Below are 17,249 nucleotides of genomic sequence, written 5' to 3'. Positions count from 1 at the left end.
TCAGCGTTTATCGAAACCAACGGGGAGGTAAATCAACGTGGGGACGACCAGGACAACTCGACCAGACGTCATAGGACGAAAGGGAGACTCAACGTTTATCGACACCAACGGAGAAGGAGAAAACTCAACCAGACATCATAGGATGAAAGGGAGACTCAACGTTTATCGACACCAACGGAGAAGGAGAAAACTCAACCAGACATCATAGGATGAAAGGGAGACTCGACCAGACGTCATCGGACGAAAGGGAGAAGGGGAAAGCCACTTCACGAGGGAAAGGCATCACAACCGGAAACCGAATAGGACGTCTACTGGGAATTCTGGCTGGGAATCAACCAGACATTAATGAATGACTGGGAAGAGGGTATACAATCAAACGTTCGCGGACGAATGAGAAAAACACAACGTTTATCGAAACCAACGCGGAGGTAGATCCACTGGGGGAAGGATACAACCAGACGTCATCGGACGACTAGGAAAAACTCGACGTTTATCGACACCAACGGAGAGGAGGATCAAATTTTGAGGGGAATCATCTGGCATTACCAAATGATCTGCGGGGAATAATCAACTATACGCCATAGGACGTACAGGAAAAACTCGACGTTTATCGACACCAACGGAGAGGAGGAAACTTCTGGGACGACCCTGTGGGGAAAGATATCAACTATACATCATAGGACGCATAGGAAAAACTCAACGTTTATCGACACCAACGGAGAGGAGGAAACTCTTCTAGGGAGAGTGAACACAACCAAATTATCAGCGGATAACTGGGAAAAACTCGACGTTTATCGACACCAACGGAGAGGAGGATCAAATTCACCAGGGAAGGGACGACGTTACGAACATCGAAAGATGATGTTTACCGACGTCAAAGAAGACCAGACACTTACGCATGACTGGAAATCACCGAACGATGGTGTTTACCGACACCAAAGAAACAACCCTCGCGGGTGCTGACGAGATACTGACATCTACAAGATGACAGGGCAAGGCTTGACACTTGCAGGGGGGGTCTCACTGGGGAGAAACAATTTTTCCTTTCACCAACGGATGAGGAAATAAACCTCGGTGGGGGTTAACCCTGAACGCCATCAGGAGCAACTGTAGCGAATGTGCTGTACAGGTTGAACAAACATCCGCCTCTGCCGGGGATACTGTCTGATTGGTTTCGAACACATGAATGCATATGTTTGAATTTTTCTATGGCGTAATGCTCCACCTTGAATGGAAATGCTACGCTTTTGAGGATGCAATGATTACTACATGCAAAATGCAAATGAACCCTGGCTACGGAGCCAAAGGATCAGGTACTCCAACTCTGCGGGGAGACTTTGACTGAGGAATACTCTGCGGGGAGAGCCTTCATCTAGGAATGCCTTGCGGGGAAAGCGCCGACTTCTCACTCATGTTGGAGAAACAAAACTGTTGCCGGGAACAGGATAGACTTCGCTGGAGATATCCTTCACAGGACTCAATCCGCTAGGGGACTCCACTTGGGGAAGCACTCCATACTCCGCTGGGGAAGATAACACCAAGCAACTCTTCGGGGAAAGTACTCTCTGGAGTAATAAGATCACCTTACTGGAGAATGATATAGCACTTCACTGGGGAAGACTTAACCAAACCTCAGGTAGGACAACTCTGCTTCGGGGAATAACTTCTACTCCACTGGGGACGACCCACACAAACCACAGGAAGACTAAACTCAGCTGGGGACGCCAATACCGATCTGTCACGGAAACTTGTCCACTCCACTGGTGGGATGAACTCTGCTGGAGAAATATTTCTGTGAAACCCGCTCCACTCGGGGAACTTGCTGAGGAAAACCCGCACCACTCTGCTGAGGAGAACAACTCTGGTGGGGATGATAACACATCATATCATACTGGGGATAGACCTCCACAACCCTGCTGGGGAGAAGCACTCACGGCCGTGCTGGGGATAACAATATCACAAACCCAACTGCTGGGGGACAACATTCTCGTGACAAACTCCGCTGGAGGACTCCTGGGGAAAACGTCTGCCAGGCACTCAGTGGGGAGCTCAGCTGGGGAAACCCGTCAACACAAGCCTGCTGGGGATAGGCAGTCCTTGATCTGCTGAGGAGAGAAGGCACTATCCATAGACACCTCTGCATGGGAATAAAGCTCTGACAGCTCTCAACTTGCTTGGGGAAGAAATACCTGCTGGGAAAATGCTCACAGATGACGACCTGCAAGACAATTCAACACAATGCCCCAGGGGTACATGGACAAGATATGCTCAAGTGTCCTCAACATTCAAAATGATTTTCAAATGTTTTATCCTTCTGCAAGTTATTGTTAAGCCTTCATGTTTTATTATATGCAATGTTTATCAAAAATTCGGACGTTTTTGCAAACAAAATAGTAAAATAAAAACAAGAGAGCTTTTTCTGAATAACGACTTTTATTGATTAAAAATGTGCCTGAAAAGGCAAATACATTGGGAAGCAATTCCTAGAAAGAGGTAATTGCGCACAAAAGGAAAACAAACTATCCTAATGGCAATGTGAATACGGCATCCACTATTTCCCAATTCTGTTATAACCCACAGATTATCGGTTTTCCTCCCAACTCCTTGCTTTCTGAGAAGAATGACTGGACCGATCACATCTTTTGAGATGGCAGCTGACGAAGCGCAGTGAAGTACAGATAACTCAGACTGTGGTCTTCGCTTTAATTCCTCTTTTGGCTGGATCGCCCTTTCGGGTTTTCAATCCACCGGGATACCCATTTTTGCCTAAGCCGCCCATTGTGGGTTTTCGACTTACCGGGTGTACAAATTCTTTTCATTTATATCCCTAATTTTTGCCCGAACCTTTCTTTCTGTTTTTTGGTTCGCTGGGATGCCCATTTTTGCCTGGACTCTTTTGTTCTTTTTGTCCATCGGGTCAATTTATGCGAAGTATTTTTTGACTACATCTGAGTTAACAGGGGACGGGAAATCTTCACCATCCATTGTTGTAAGCATCAAGGCTCCACCGGAGAAGACCTTTTTCACAACATATGGACCTTCATAATTAGGAGTCCACTTGCCCCTGTTATCTGTACCGGGAGGAAGGATCCTCTTCAAAACTAGATCGCCAGTTTGAAATGTCCGAGGACGCACTTTCTGATCAAAGGCTCGCTTCATCCTTCTCTGATATAACTGCCCGTGGCACACAGCTGCTAGCCGTCTTTCTTCGATAAGGCTTAACTCATTAAACCTTGTACGAATCCACTCGGCTTCGTCCAGCTTGACATCCAATAATACCCTCAGAGAAGGGATCTCCACCTCAACTGGTAGGACTGCCTCCATACCATACACAAGGGAATACGGGGTTGCCCCGGTCGACGTACGTACTGAGGTACGGTACCCATGCAAAGCGAAAGGTAACATCTCATGCCAATCTTTGTACGTAACGACCATCTTCTGCACAATCTTCTTGATATTCTTGTTAGCTGCCTCTACAGCACCGTTCATCTTTGGTCTGTAAGGAGAAGAATTGTGATGTTCGATCTTGAAATCTCGGCAAAGCTCTTTCATCATCTTGTTATTGAGATTCGAACCATTGTCAGTAATGATTCTCTCGGGAACCCCATAACGACAGATGATTTCCTTCTTGATGAACCGGGCAACCACTTGTTTGGTAACATTAGCATAGGAAGCTGCTTCCACCCATTTGGTGAAGTAATCAATCGCAACCAAGATGAAGCGATGTCCATTTGAAGCAGTTGGTTCAATCTTCCCAATCATGTCAATGCCCCACATAGCAAACGGCCAAGGCGAGTTCATGACATTCAACGGGCTTGGTGGTACATGCACCTTATCAGCATATATCTGACACTTATGGCATTTCCGAGCGTATTTGAAGCAATCGGATTCCATAGTCATCCAGTAATATCCGGCTCTCAACAATTTCTTGGACATTGCATGACCACCAGCATGGGTACCAAACGAACCCTCGTGTACTTCTTGCGTCAACATGTCTGCTTCGTGTCTATCCACGCATCTGAGCAAGACCATGTCAAAGTTCCTCTTATACAACACATCATCCTGATTCAAATAAAAGCTTCCCGCTAGCCTTCTCAGGGTTTTCTTATCATTCTTCGATGCACCTTCAGGATACTCCTGAGTCTTGAGGAAGTTCTTGATGTCATAATACCACGGTTTATCATCAATAGCATTCACAGACTCGGCTGCAAACACATACGCAGGCCTCTCGAGTCGACTCACCTCAATATGTGGCACATGATTCCACCAATGAACTTTTATCATAGAAGATAAAGTAGCCAAAGCGTCGGCCATCTGATTCTCATCCCGGGGGACATGATACAATTTCACCTTCTTGAAGAACGTCAGTATTCTTCTGGTGTAATCTCTATACGGAATCAAATGCGGCTGGTTCGTATTACAATCTCCATTGACCTGATTGATCACTAGAGCAGAATCTCCAAATATGTCAAGCGTTTTGATTCTCAAATCAATGGCTTCTTCTATCCCCATGATACAAGCCTCATATTCAGCTTCGTTGTTGGTGACATCAAACGTCAATCTGGCAGAAAAAGGTATATGAGCACCTTTAGGATTGATCAGCACTGCACCAACACCATTACCGTTCACATTTACGGCCCCATCAAACATCAGTGTCCACTTGTCATCAGGATCCGGTCCTTCCTCGACAAGAGGCTCTTCACAATCTTTCATCTTTAGATACATGATGTCTTCATCAGGGAATTCAAACATCATAGGCTGATAGTCATCAATCGGCTGTTCGGCGAGATAGTCTGACAAAACACTACCTTTGATAGCCTTCTGAGACGTGTACTGGATATCATACTCGGTTAAGATCATTTGCCATCGAGCAACACGTCCAGTGAGAGCCGGCTTCTCAAAGATGTATTTCACTGGGTCCATCTTAGAAATCAATAAGGTAGTATGGTTCAGCATATACTGTCTCAGTCGGCGAGCAGCCCAGGCCAAAGCACAGCAAGTTTTCTCGAGCAGTGAATATCTTGTTTCACAGTCGGTAAACTTTTTGCTTAGGTAGTATATGGCATGCTCTTTTCGACCAGACTCGTCATGCTGTCCCAATACACACCCCATCGAAGTCTCGGTAACTGACAGGTACATTATCAATGGTCTCCCTGGAACTGGAGGAATCAGGATTGGAGGTTGCTGTAAATACTCTTTAATCTTGTCAAAAGCCTTCTGACAATCATCATTCCACTTGATCACCTGATTCTTTCTAAGCAGTTTGAATATCGGTTCACACGTGGCAGTTAGGTGAGATATGAACCTTGCAATGTAATTCAACCTCCCCAAAAACCCACGAACCTGCTTCTCTGTTCTCGGTTCAGGCATCTCTTGAATAGCTTTGACTTTCGCTGGATCAACCTCAATCCCTTTCTCACTGACAATAAAGCCTAACAGCTTCCCTGATCTCACACCAAACGTACACTTGTTTGGGTTCAGCCTCAGTTTGAACTTGACCAATCTGTCAAACAACTTCTGCAGATTAACCAGGTGCTCCTCTTCTGTCTGCGACTTCGCAATCATATCATCCACGTACACTTCGATTTCGTTGTGCATCATGTCATGAAAGAGAGTCGTCATTGCCCTCTGATAGGTAGCACCGGCATTCTTCAGCCCAAATGGCATCACTTTATAGCAGAACGTGCCCCAAGGTGTGATGAATGTCGTCTTTTCCATGTCCTCTGGCGCCATCTTAATCTGATTGTAGCCCGAGAAGCCATCCATGAATGAGAATACCGAGGATTGAGCCGTATTATCCACCAATACATCAATGTGAGGTAATGGGAAATCATCTTTCGGACTCGCTCTGTTCAAATCCCGGTAATCGACACACATTCTGACTCTGCCATCCTTCTTCGGCACAAGAACGATGTTGGCTACCCACGGTGGGTAAGTTGTTACTGACAAGAATCCCGCATCGAACTGCTTCTGAACCTCTTCCTTGATTTTAACTGCCATATCAGGACTCGTTCTACGAAGCTTCTGCTTGACCGAAGGGCAATCATCTCTGAGAGGTAGTCTATGAACCACAATATCAGTATTCAGCCCAGGCATATCTTGATAAGACCAGGCGAATATCTCAATGTACTCTCTCAGCATCTCAATCAACCTGCTTTTGACCTCAGGTTTCAAAGCAGCCCCGATCTTGATATCCCTTCTGGCGTCCTCAGTACCAAGATTCACAATCTCCAACTCCTCCTGATGAGGTCGGATGACCCTTTCCTCCTGCTTCAACAATCTAGCCAATTCTTTCGGGAGTTCACCGTCTTCATCACTCTCCTCTTCAGCTTGGTAGATGGGATTGTCGAAATCATACTGGGCCATAACAGATTTGTTCATAGTGGATGCCATCAGATCATTTCTGCATGTTGATGCTTTATTTTAGAAAAGATTTCAAGAAAGTCACAAAAAACAAAAACATTGCCATTTTTATTTTTTTTTGAAAAATGAAAAACAAAATAGAAAGACAGGGATCACAAAATTGTTTGCAAAACGTCCTTTATTAATGATAAACAACGAAAACATGTGGCCCTACAATGAACCACTACGTCTTGGGCAGAACGTAGGGTTTTGTGCAGAATGAAAAACAAAAGAAAATTACTCTGTCTGAAGAGTAACTTGGACTATATCCTCTGCAGTCCAGTTGCTGATCATCTCCCCTGGCGCACTCGGGCGGACCCAGCAGTCGAGATCATAATCGCTATCAACATCTTCAACATCAGCTGCGAAGACGGCGCCATGATTCATCAGCCCAGCGCTGGTGAAGGTACTCGGACCTGCTGCCCCCTGCTCTGCTCGGAAAGGCTCATAACCGATGCCAAATTTGTCCTCTTTGATAGGCAAGTCCACCATCTTGCCCCAGCCCTCGGCCTTGCCGGAATTAACCACCTCCTTAGCTTGCTTGTAAGAAGTGATTGAAGCGCCTGGCTTCCTCTGTTTAGCATATGCCACCTTCTCAAGAGCCACGGTCTCGAACGCCTGGCATAAAGTTTCGTGGATCTCGCCATCCACCTCAACATATTTGAACGAGGACAGATGACTCACCAAGATGTCCTCTTCGCCGCATACGGTCACAATCTGACCGTTCCATACGTATTTGAGCTTCTGGTGGAGAGTCGACGAGACCGCTCCCGCTGCATGGATCCATGGACGTCCCAGAAGGCAACTGTAAGCAGGCTGGATGTCCATGACGTAGAAGACAATGTCAAACTCCTCAGGACCTATCCTTATAGGCAAAGTGATTTCACCGAAGACAGAGCGCTTGGATCCATCGAATGCACGCACAACCAGGTCACTCGGCGTCAGCACAACCCCTTCAATCGGTATCTTCTTCAATATTTGCTTAGGCAGCACGTTCAACGAAGACCCGGTGTCCACCAAGACATGTGACAGCACAGCCCCCTTACACTCCATGGTGATGTGCAGGGCCTTGTTGTGGTTCCGCCCCTCAGGTGTCAAATCAAGATCTGTGAACCCTACGCCGTGTCGGGTACTCACATTAGCAATTACGCCTTCAAGTTGATTGACAGAAATCTCCTGAGGTACATACGCCATATTTAACATTTTCAGCAAGGCGTCTCTATGTGCCTCAGAGCACAACAGCAGAGAAAGGATAGAGATTTTGGAGGGAGTTTGATTGAGCTGATCTACAATTTTGTAGTCACTTTTCTTAATTATCCTCATAAATTCCTCCACATCCTGCTCAAACGAGCCACCAGGCACATTCGCTTGAGCAGGAACTTCATCAACAACAGCCTGTTTGCCCTTAGCTTTAACAGATGCCTCAGCATTGGCATCTCTCAACTGTTGGGGCGCAAACAGCCTACCACTACGGGTAAAGCCTCCTGGTCCACCCACGTTGTCCACAGCAGGACTCACAACGATCGGAGCTTTACTAGCAGGTGCAAAAATAGTCACAGGCGCTTGATTTGAAGGCTTGACCCTGTTCTCAGCCCTCCTGTGGCTTCGGTAGGCATTATCATACCTCCAAGGCACAGCGTTATTATTCTCGGCCCTTCTGACCGGAGCGACGATGGTTGTTGGAGTGTTGATAACAACTGGTGCGGAGATGGTAACCGGAGTACCACTCGTTGCAGGCGCACGCCCTTCAGCCGGCTTGAAAAAGATAGTGACAGTAGACACTGCCCCATGATCTCTGTTATCAGCCCTACCAAACTGAACACGGCCTTGATCCATCAAACCCTGGATACCAGCCCTCAACAGTTCACATCCGTCCTCTGACTCTTCACAGCCCAAACAGTCTCTATCACAGCCCGGATGAGTACCACTATTCAGCAGACGGTCTTTAACTACCAGCAAAGGAGTCTGAATCTCTTCAACATTGGCAACCAGCTCTTCAGATTCAACCCCTTCAACACAGTTTACCCTATGAGCACCATGCGCAGGCATAGGATTATTCACAACGTTAGGCACAGGGGAGAAATTGATCGTCTTGGAATCGATCAGATCTTGGACTTTATGCTGGAAAGCCCGACATTTCTCTATATTATGCCCTGGTGCTCCAGAATGGAAATCGCACCGGACATTCGCGTCATACCCAGGTGGTAGAATAGTTGGCGGAGCCATGGTCCTTAATTCTACAAAGCCCAACTTGAGCAGTTCAGGCAAAAGCTCAGCATAGGACATGGGCAACGGGTCAAACCTTCTGTCAGGTTGCAGCCTCTGCCTCGGCTGATAAGGACGTTGTTGATGTTGTTGTTGTCTTGGTTGTTGAGGAGGTGGACGTTGTTGCGGTGCAGGGATGGTCACTGCAGCAACCTGTCTATACTGATGCTGATTTCTGTTCTGACCTCGGCGGTGCTGGACGGCATTGGTTTCACCTTCTCTACGGCGAGGTGCCCCAGAGAAAGGTTTCTTGGATGAATAGGAACCCGCATCATTGATCTTTCCAGCCTTGATCAAACTCTCGGTTCTTTCACCACAAATAACAACATCAGAGAAGCTTCCGAATGGGCAACTCCCCATTCGGTCCATGAACACTCCCTGCAGTGTGCCAATGAACATATCGGTCAACTCCCTCTCCAGCATAGGGGGTTGAACTCTGGCAGCAAGTTCACGCCACCTCTGGGCGTATTCCTTGAAGCTCTCGTTATTCTTTTGGCACAGACTCTGCAGCTGAGTCCGGCTCGGTGCCATATCCATGTTGTGCTTGTATTGTCTGAGAAAAGCTTCTCCCAGATCCCTCCAGCATCGGATAGAGTCTCGCTTAAGTTCCATGTACCAATCCAGAGATGCCCCAGATAGGCTATCTTGAAAGAAGTACATCCACATTTTCTCGTCATCTGTATATGCCGAGATCTTCCGATAATATGCCTGCACGTGGGTGCGAGGGCAAGAAGTACCGTTGTACTTGTCGAAGGTGGGCGCTTTGAATTTGTGGGGAATCCTCAGACCTTCCACCAACCCCATGTTCGTGACATCGAACCCAAGAGAGTTCTGGCATTCCATCGCCCGGATCTTTTCAGCCAGGGCATCGACCTTACGATCCCTATCTTCATTTCTAGCAACATCACCATCGTCTTCACCCATCATTGTGAACATGTCCTCTTGTCTATCAACAAAAGGAGCTGGATGACGCGCCGGAGCCCTGGTAGCTCTGGCGTTGACCTCTGCAGCAAGAGGCTGGCCATCAACCCTTATACCCCTGAGTTCTTCTCCAGTGGCGTAACCATAACCAGGAGCAGCAGCAACGTTGGCATTTTCGAAACCAGGTGGAGCAACAGGTGAACCATGGTTAGACGCCTGAATAACCGTTTCCTGTCTCTGAACCAAAGCACGGAGCTCCTCCTGACCCTGAGCAACCCCTTGCATCATCGTCAGAAATTGGGCCATGTTCGCCCTCATCTCAGCCATCTCAGCCTGAACCTGATCCATGCTTCTTTGCTGATTGAGTCTTGTGGAGTACCGGTGTGGGCGCTGATCAGCTATCCTGCCTGACACAGGAACCAGAGTGAGAAGTCGGCTCAAGAACACCTGTTATGCAAATGTTATGTGTATGATGCTAATGCATATGATGCACATGATAATGATCATCTCTCAGGCATTCAAAGAGCCTGATTCATCTCAAGAAATGACAACCTGCAACAACGCAAAAGCAACAGGGAGATATAGAGACATCATACAACTGAGCAATGAATACAGAGTGAAACCAAAATCTCATCTATAATTGAGCAGCTGGATCATACAACAAAGATCCAAATATCCAAAAAGTACAACAAATGAATCCCACCCAACAAGCCTGGGGGTGATTCACAACATAAACATCAGGAAATACAAGCTACGACAAGTTACTTCCAGGAATGAGCGTCTTCAAGTAGTGACACTGGTCTATCAACAGTTCACACTCTGAACATTCTGGCAAGGGAGTGATCTTCTCCTTCAACTGTCTTCTAAGCTCAATAACTTCGGCCCCTAGCTGGGCCTCTGATGCAAGTCTCTGGTCGACTTCTTTCTTCATCTGGATATCTTTGGCTTTGAGTTGCTTCTCCAAGTCTCTGATCTTCTTCAGATAACTGGCTTCAGCTCTCTGCAATCTCAAACACTCTCGGTGCTCTGCATCTAACAAAGTCTCCATCTCTGAATAAGACCTCTTTTTGCTCCTGACTCCCCCAACATCTGCACTCTGGATGTCTCTGAGTTGATGAGACAGGTTCAACTTTTCAGTTTTGGCTTGGTACAACTCCATCTGGGCATCTTGCTCTTTCTCCTTCAGGCGACGGCTCTCCATCAAAGCTTGCTTGTACTGCTCAGCAGGCACAGTGTCAGCAAGAATCAAGGGTGGTTGCACTTGCAACGGACTCATCCTGTCATAGGGCAGCAATAAAGTTTCCACTCTCTTCTTCACCCAATCTGTGTAATCAGGCATAGCGATGGCAAACTTCCTCCCTAGGACGGACCCATCCTTTAATCCAACGTCTCTCCAGGCTCTCCCTATTCGCTCCAACCTAACAGGGTCATCCTTCTTCTCAAAACAAAAACTCTCAGCTATCTCAGCTTCGAGCGGTCTTTCACTCATAACAAACCCTAGCTGGCGAAGAGAAAGAACTGGGTTGTAGTTGATGCAACCTCTGGTCCCTATGAGTGGCACGCTCCGGAATTCACCACAACTTATGATGACGTCCTTCACATCCATCCGGTACGACTGCCACCTGATGTCGTAGGAAGTAAGCGACATGACCCTCTGAGTCCACTTAAGAGTGCTCTGGGTATCCACAAATGGTCCACTGGCTGGCAGAAGAGACATGTACCATTTGAACAGGAGAGGTAGACAACACCTAATGGCTCCACCCTTACCATGCCTACTGTGGATGGCATAGTAAGTATCTGCTAAGAGGGTTGGGACTGGATTCCTTCGGATGAAGATACTGACTGCAGCGTAGTCAACAAAGTTGGGCATACTAGGAAACAGGACAATCCCATAGATCATAACAGCAAGCTGGGCATGAAAAGCTCCCCAATTCCCCTTCTCTGCTTCTCCTTTAGCAACTCTCAGTAGAAACTTCAAAGGCAATCCAACAGCATCCCCACTGGTCTTCCAACTATCACCGATCTCTCGGATACTCAGATGTAAAGCCCTAGCAACAACCCTGAAGTCAACTTCCTTCGGGACGTCCAGGAAAGGAACCTGATGCTGAATAGGGACACCCAACAGAATGGAGTACTCCTCGAGAGTAGGCGCCAACTGATAGTCCTGGAAAGTGAAACACCGAAGCTCTGGGTCGTAAAACTGAAGAAGCGTCTGTAACGGCACTGGGTCAACTACCATCTTCAACAGAGTCAGAATATCCCCATACTGGTCAATGAACCCCTTCAGATGATCACTGGTCACAAGACTACTCAACTCAATCAGAGATGTCAAAGGCTCGCGGTGAAAGCTATAGGAACAAGTCTTCCGCTTTGGCTCGGGAACTGTTGTCATCTCTATCAATGAACCAAGCTCTGGAATGTACCTGAGAAATGATATGCATGCAAGGATTAGTTTTTTCTCTTTTTCTTTTTTTTCATTTTTTTTCATTTTCATTTTTTTTTTGCATTTCTTTCGAGGAATAAACATGCTATGATGCACATGATGCAGACACGACTGGCAAGCTGTGCATCTCTGAACACAGGATCAAAACTTCGGCCTGAATTCTGATCACAAATCATCTGAACCCAAAGTCAACTGGTCAACTGTTGTCTGAACCCAATCTGAGAAACTGAGTCACCAACCGGAATACACTGAGTCACCAACAGTCATCAACCAGTCACCAACAGTCACCATCTGTACCTGTTAGAATGATCATTCCCTCCCCACTCACGGGTGTCATCTAGGCCAGGGTAAGGTCAAGAGAAACGCAGCATAAATAACCTTTCGCAGAATACCATCATATACACACCCGAAGTATGTAACGATGATACCCCACCAGGGTCTGAACTGCTCGTGATATCAATGTTCCGCTAAGTGGCGCCATACCACCCGCTTCCCATGAATCACTCTATTCCTAGGTTTCCTAGATTGCACTCATAGCCTGGGTATTGGGCCTTTTACCTCAAGTACTTCCCACCCCCAAGCAGAGAAACACAGCCAGCACAGCAGATGAAATGAATGAATGCAAACATTAATGCACACATTGAATGCAAACAATAAATGAAATGAATGCAATAAATAACATCAAATAGCAACCAAAGCCCTAACCTAGAGAGCGCTAGGAGAGACTCGCTTAGGGAAGAAGGACCAGCACAGGTCAACTTCTCTAGGGTCCCCAGCAGAGTCGCCAGCTGTCGCATTACGCGAAAAATCGGCGGGAAAACAAGAACAACAGAGCCGCCACCGTGCGTTATTTATCCCAAAAGAGGGAAAGGAAACGCTCGAAGTAAACCTGGAAAAGACGTGGTCTCGCGACCAAAGAGAGTGGGATCGGGAGTCGGTTATGCGAAGGGAAGGTATTAGCACCCCTACGCATCCGTCGTACTCGACGGGATCCACGCACAAAAGGAAGGAAAATGGTTGCTAAAAAACACTGCTCGCACACACACACACATCGGCTGAAAGAGACACAGGAAACAGACAAGACGGATTCGACAGGATATCGCATCCTGGGCCTACTTAGTCTATCAAGCATAGACATCAGAGTCTAAGTAGTTCGGACTGGGGGAACGACACATGCTCGCTAGGATATCGCATCCTATGCATACGTATCTCATTTGGACGAAGGAGAATCAGAGTTGTCGTAGTTCGGCTAAACTATTCCTGTTGGTTTGTGTTTTTTAAGTGGATAACGTCACTACGCAATCTACCGGATGCTCGACCTTTGGAGACTTACTCACCTGTAGTAGAAGGAGTTGACGTATCCTTAAGAGGGGATAATGTTTGTTTGTGTTTTAGGAAAGCTCAAGCAAGAAAGGAAGTCCTATACGAAGGAACCGTGCTACCTTAATTGACATGCAAACGAGACTACGCGGAGTCTAGCAACCTAGGAGAGATGATCACACCACATAAGCACACACAAACACATATAGCATAAAGTAAACACACCAACAAGGAGGCTCAAACATCAAGGCTAGGCTTTAGTCGAGGGGTCATATCAACCTCAACAAACAAGCCTCTGTATCGGGGTCAGGTTAGCTCTTAACCTTGCCATTGAGGGGCTAAGGTGAAGCTGATGAAAGATGATGAGGGGCGTGCCTCATTGCTTCTATCTCAAGTCAGAGAGAGCATCAGACAAGGGAGCGTGGGTCCAGAATGGGGGGACCCTTCTACGCTCAGGACATAGACTCGACTGTACGATGTACAAGATCTTGGGCTTGGATCTCAATGCTACAACCATGTAATGGGAGCAAGGAGAAGACTCACTGAATAGTGGGGGATAGATTGCTTATCCCTACCTTCCACCAATTGCCTCAAATGAGGACTTTCCCTGCTTAGGACAAATATAAACATACACAAGCATTGCCTCTTAAGGAGGACTTCAGACAGTGTGCCCGGCCCGGTAACAGCCGGGTCTCCAGACTACATGAAGAAGAAGGTTCTATACCTCAATGCCAATTGCTTATAAGCAAAGCAATGCAAAGCAAGTTCTTAAGAGAACTGAGCAACTAAGTGTACCTGTACAAAAGTCAAACAGAATCAGCATCCCATTCATAACCAGACAACAACATAAGAATCAATAATGTACAATCAAACAACAATGTGCAAGGCACAAGGCTCAAAGCTCAAACGCTATGCATCCTACAAAACAGCCTCTAGCAAAGTGACCAAACTTCTTACAGCAGTAACATTGGATCTTCTTCTTGTCATACTTCTCTTTTCCCTTTTGAGCATTCTTTTGTCTATCAGAGGTTGAGCTTTCTGACTTCTGACCACCATCAGATCTTCTCCTGGCTTCTGACTACTTCTGATACCTCCTATCAGAAGTTGCTTTCAGAGCCTGCTGCTCTACTTCCCTTTCAGAAGTTCTCTCAGTCAAACGCAACTCTTGCGCTTCTAGACTGCTCTGCAGCTCTTCAATTCTCATGGTGCTCAGATCTTTGGAATGTTCTATTGCTACCACAATGTAATCAACTTGACAAGTAAGGGATCTCAATACCTTCTCCATGATTGTTTCTTCAGAAAGAGTTTCTCCACACGCTTTCATCTCATTAGTGATCAGAATCACTCTGGAGATGTATTCAGAAACTTTCTCATTATTCTTCATGTTGAGATTCTCATATTGCTTTCTCAAGGACTGAAGTTTCACCTTCTTCACTAATGCGTCACCACCATAACATCTAACCAGTGTGTCCCACGCAGCCTTTGCTGTCGTTGAATCTGCAATCTTCTCAAACACATTTACATCAACACATTGATGAATGAAGAACAATGCTTTCTGATCCTTCTTCCTTACTTCCTTCTGCGCGTTTTTCTGTTCATCCGTCGCATCTGCTGCTACCGGAACATAACCATCAGTGACAAGATCTAGAACATCTTGAGCACCGAACAGTACACGCATTTGGATCATCCAACGATTCCAGTTTTTACCGTCAAATACTGGAAGTTTGGTGTTCATGTTGCCGTTTCCGTTCATCTTTCCACCTTGCACAGTACACTCAGATTTCTCACAGTGTTTCCCAACCCACAGAATTAAAATTCTGATCAGATTTTGTTCAAGATTCAACACGAATCTAAGAATCAAAATCAAACACACAAGACCTCACGTTCACTCGTGTTTCCCGTGTTTCCCAATGAATCCGAACCGGAGCTCTAGATACCAATTGTTGGTGCAAAGGTAGAATGAATGGAAATATTCTATTAAGAATGACGGCTACAAAACATGATAAAAGTTACAATGATTGTCACCCTATTTATAAGCTAAAACTAGGGTTACTAGAATAAGAGAAAATACTAAAATACCCTCTAACAAACTTAGGGGCTAAGAAAACTAAATATGAATTACTTCTAATATGATTGAGATAAATATGTTGCCCCTATTATGTTTTACACCATTAATATATTTGAGTGTATTATCATCCCTGTTTGCTTATTGTGGTGGCTTTACGCCTATGTTTGCAGATACTCAGGTAGGGACTGAGGAGCCTTAGATGCTATCTTGTGGAAGATAACTCATGCCTTTTTTCTTTATTGTTTTTCGTGTTTTGTTTAGTAATTGATTTCGCTCTGATAGTGTAATACTAGGATGTTGTTGTTTATTTTATTCTATTTATTGTTGAGTTATTATTGAACTAATTGGTTTATTTCGATTAAAGAAATTTCTATTTTTGAGACCATGAAGAGATGTTATTAAATATTTTAAATTCCACCGTGATATGTTAAATAATTAAAGATTTTTATGTTGAGAATGTGTGACACCCTTTGGTGAAAAATATACTCTGATTATGCTATAAAATACGTTTGGGGGTATTAGGGTGTTAAATAGTGGTATTAGGGCAGATTGGTCTATCCGGCCAGGTTGTGTAATTTTGTTTATTCTCTGGTATGCAACATGTGCGTGAAACACTATCGGTGCTCATTTCTTTTTCTAACCACTTGTTGTTGAAGTGGTAAAGCAACAAGAAAAAATAAGTATTTTGATTTTTATCATCTCTGCAGGGATTGATGCGACATCAACGTCGTTCAACAGTCTCTACGATTTTAAGCTTGGGTTTGTAATATCTGAATTTAAAGCTAAGTTATGTAAAATGGATGAATAAATAAAGAAAGCTTCTGAGATATTTGAGAGCTTTACAAGATTTAATTTCATCTACCGATCGAACATGTAATTTATCAACCAGTTATGCACAATCTAAACACTTATCAATATCGTCATGTATCGCTCACAACAGGGTTCATGTCTAAACTTTCGTCGAGAGTTCAACTGTATTGTCTAATCGACGATCTCTCAGCCTATCAAACAATACGAAGCATTAAGATTTGATACGCACACGGATGTTAAATCTAAATTTATGTCTAGATTTTAGCGTCTAATAGATGATTATCCTAGATCTAGATTTGAAGAGTATTTCTCAATAACGGTTTAAATCAATAGATACACAAGTAAACAAGGATAATACCGGTATAGATTCGTGAATAGATTATACATAACACCATGATTACTAAAAATACACACTTTAATAGTAAACTTACATACAATCCCAACAAGAAAAGGATTTAAGAAAAGAATGAAGATGAACAAACATCCATCGTGATTTCTTAATGATAGAGGCAAATCCAACTCCAGATCTTCAAGAAGCACCCTCACTTGTTATCTTCTAAGTATCTATCTCTCCTAACTAGAAATTGGGGTTATGGAAAATGGGATTAAAAGCTCCCGAAACCATACCTAAAAATTTGATTTGGACATATTTATACAAAATTAGGAATTTGTTATCTCGCCTGACGAACAAGGGCTCGCTAAGAGAAATCACCTTTAAGCGTCTTCCACCTGGATCAAACGTAGCAAACCATCATTGGAAAAAATATATATTCTCGCTCGGCGACCACATCCTCGCCCAACGAACTCAAAATCTAAAATCCTCGTCTGGCGGCCAACACGAGTTTTGCTCCTAGAATTCAATTTTCTGGCCTCCCCCCGAGCTCGCCAAAGCTCGTTGGGCGAGCTCGCCTTTCCTTCACCAGGTCTCGCCCGACGACCATGCCAGAATTTCCCTTCTTGGCTTTGTTCATTGTTCTTTGAATTGTGTCTTTTTCTATGGATTCTTGCAATATTTCCTAC

Source organism: Lathyrus oleraceus, chromosome 6 (assembly GCF_024323335.1).
Source record: "Lathyrus oleraceus cultivar Zhongwan6 chromosome 6, CAAS_Psat_ZW6_1.0, whole genome shotgun sequence".
In the NCBI taxonomy this organism is placed as follows: domain Eukaryota; kingdom Viridiplantae; phylum Streptophyta; class Magnoliopsida; order Fabales; family Fabaceae; genus Lathyrus; species Lathyrus oleraceus.
Note: the sequence above shows the minus strand (reverse complement) of the source record.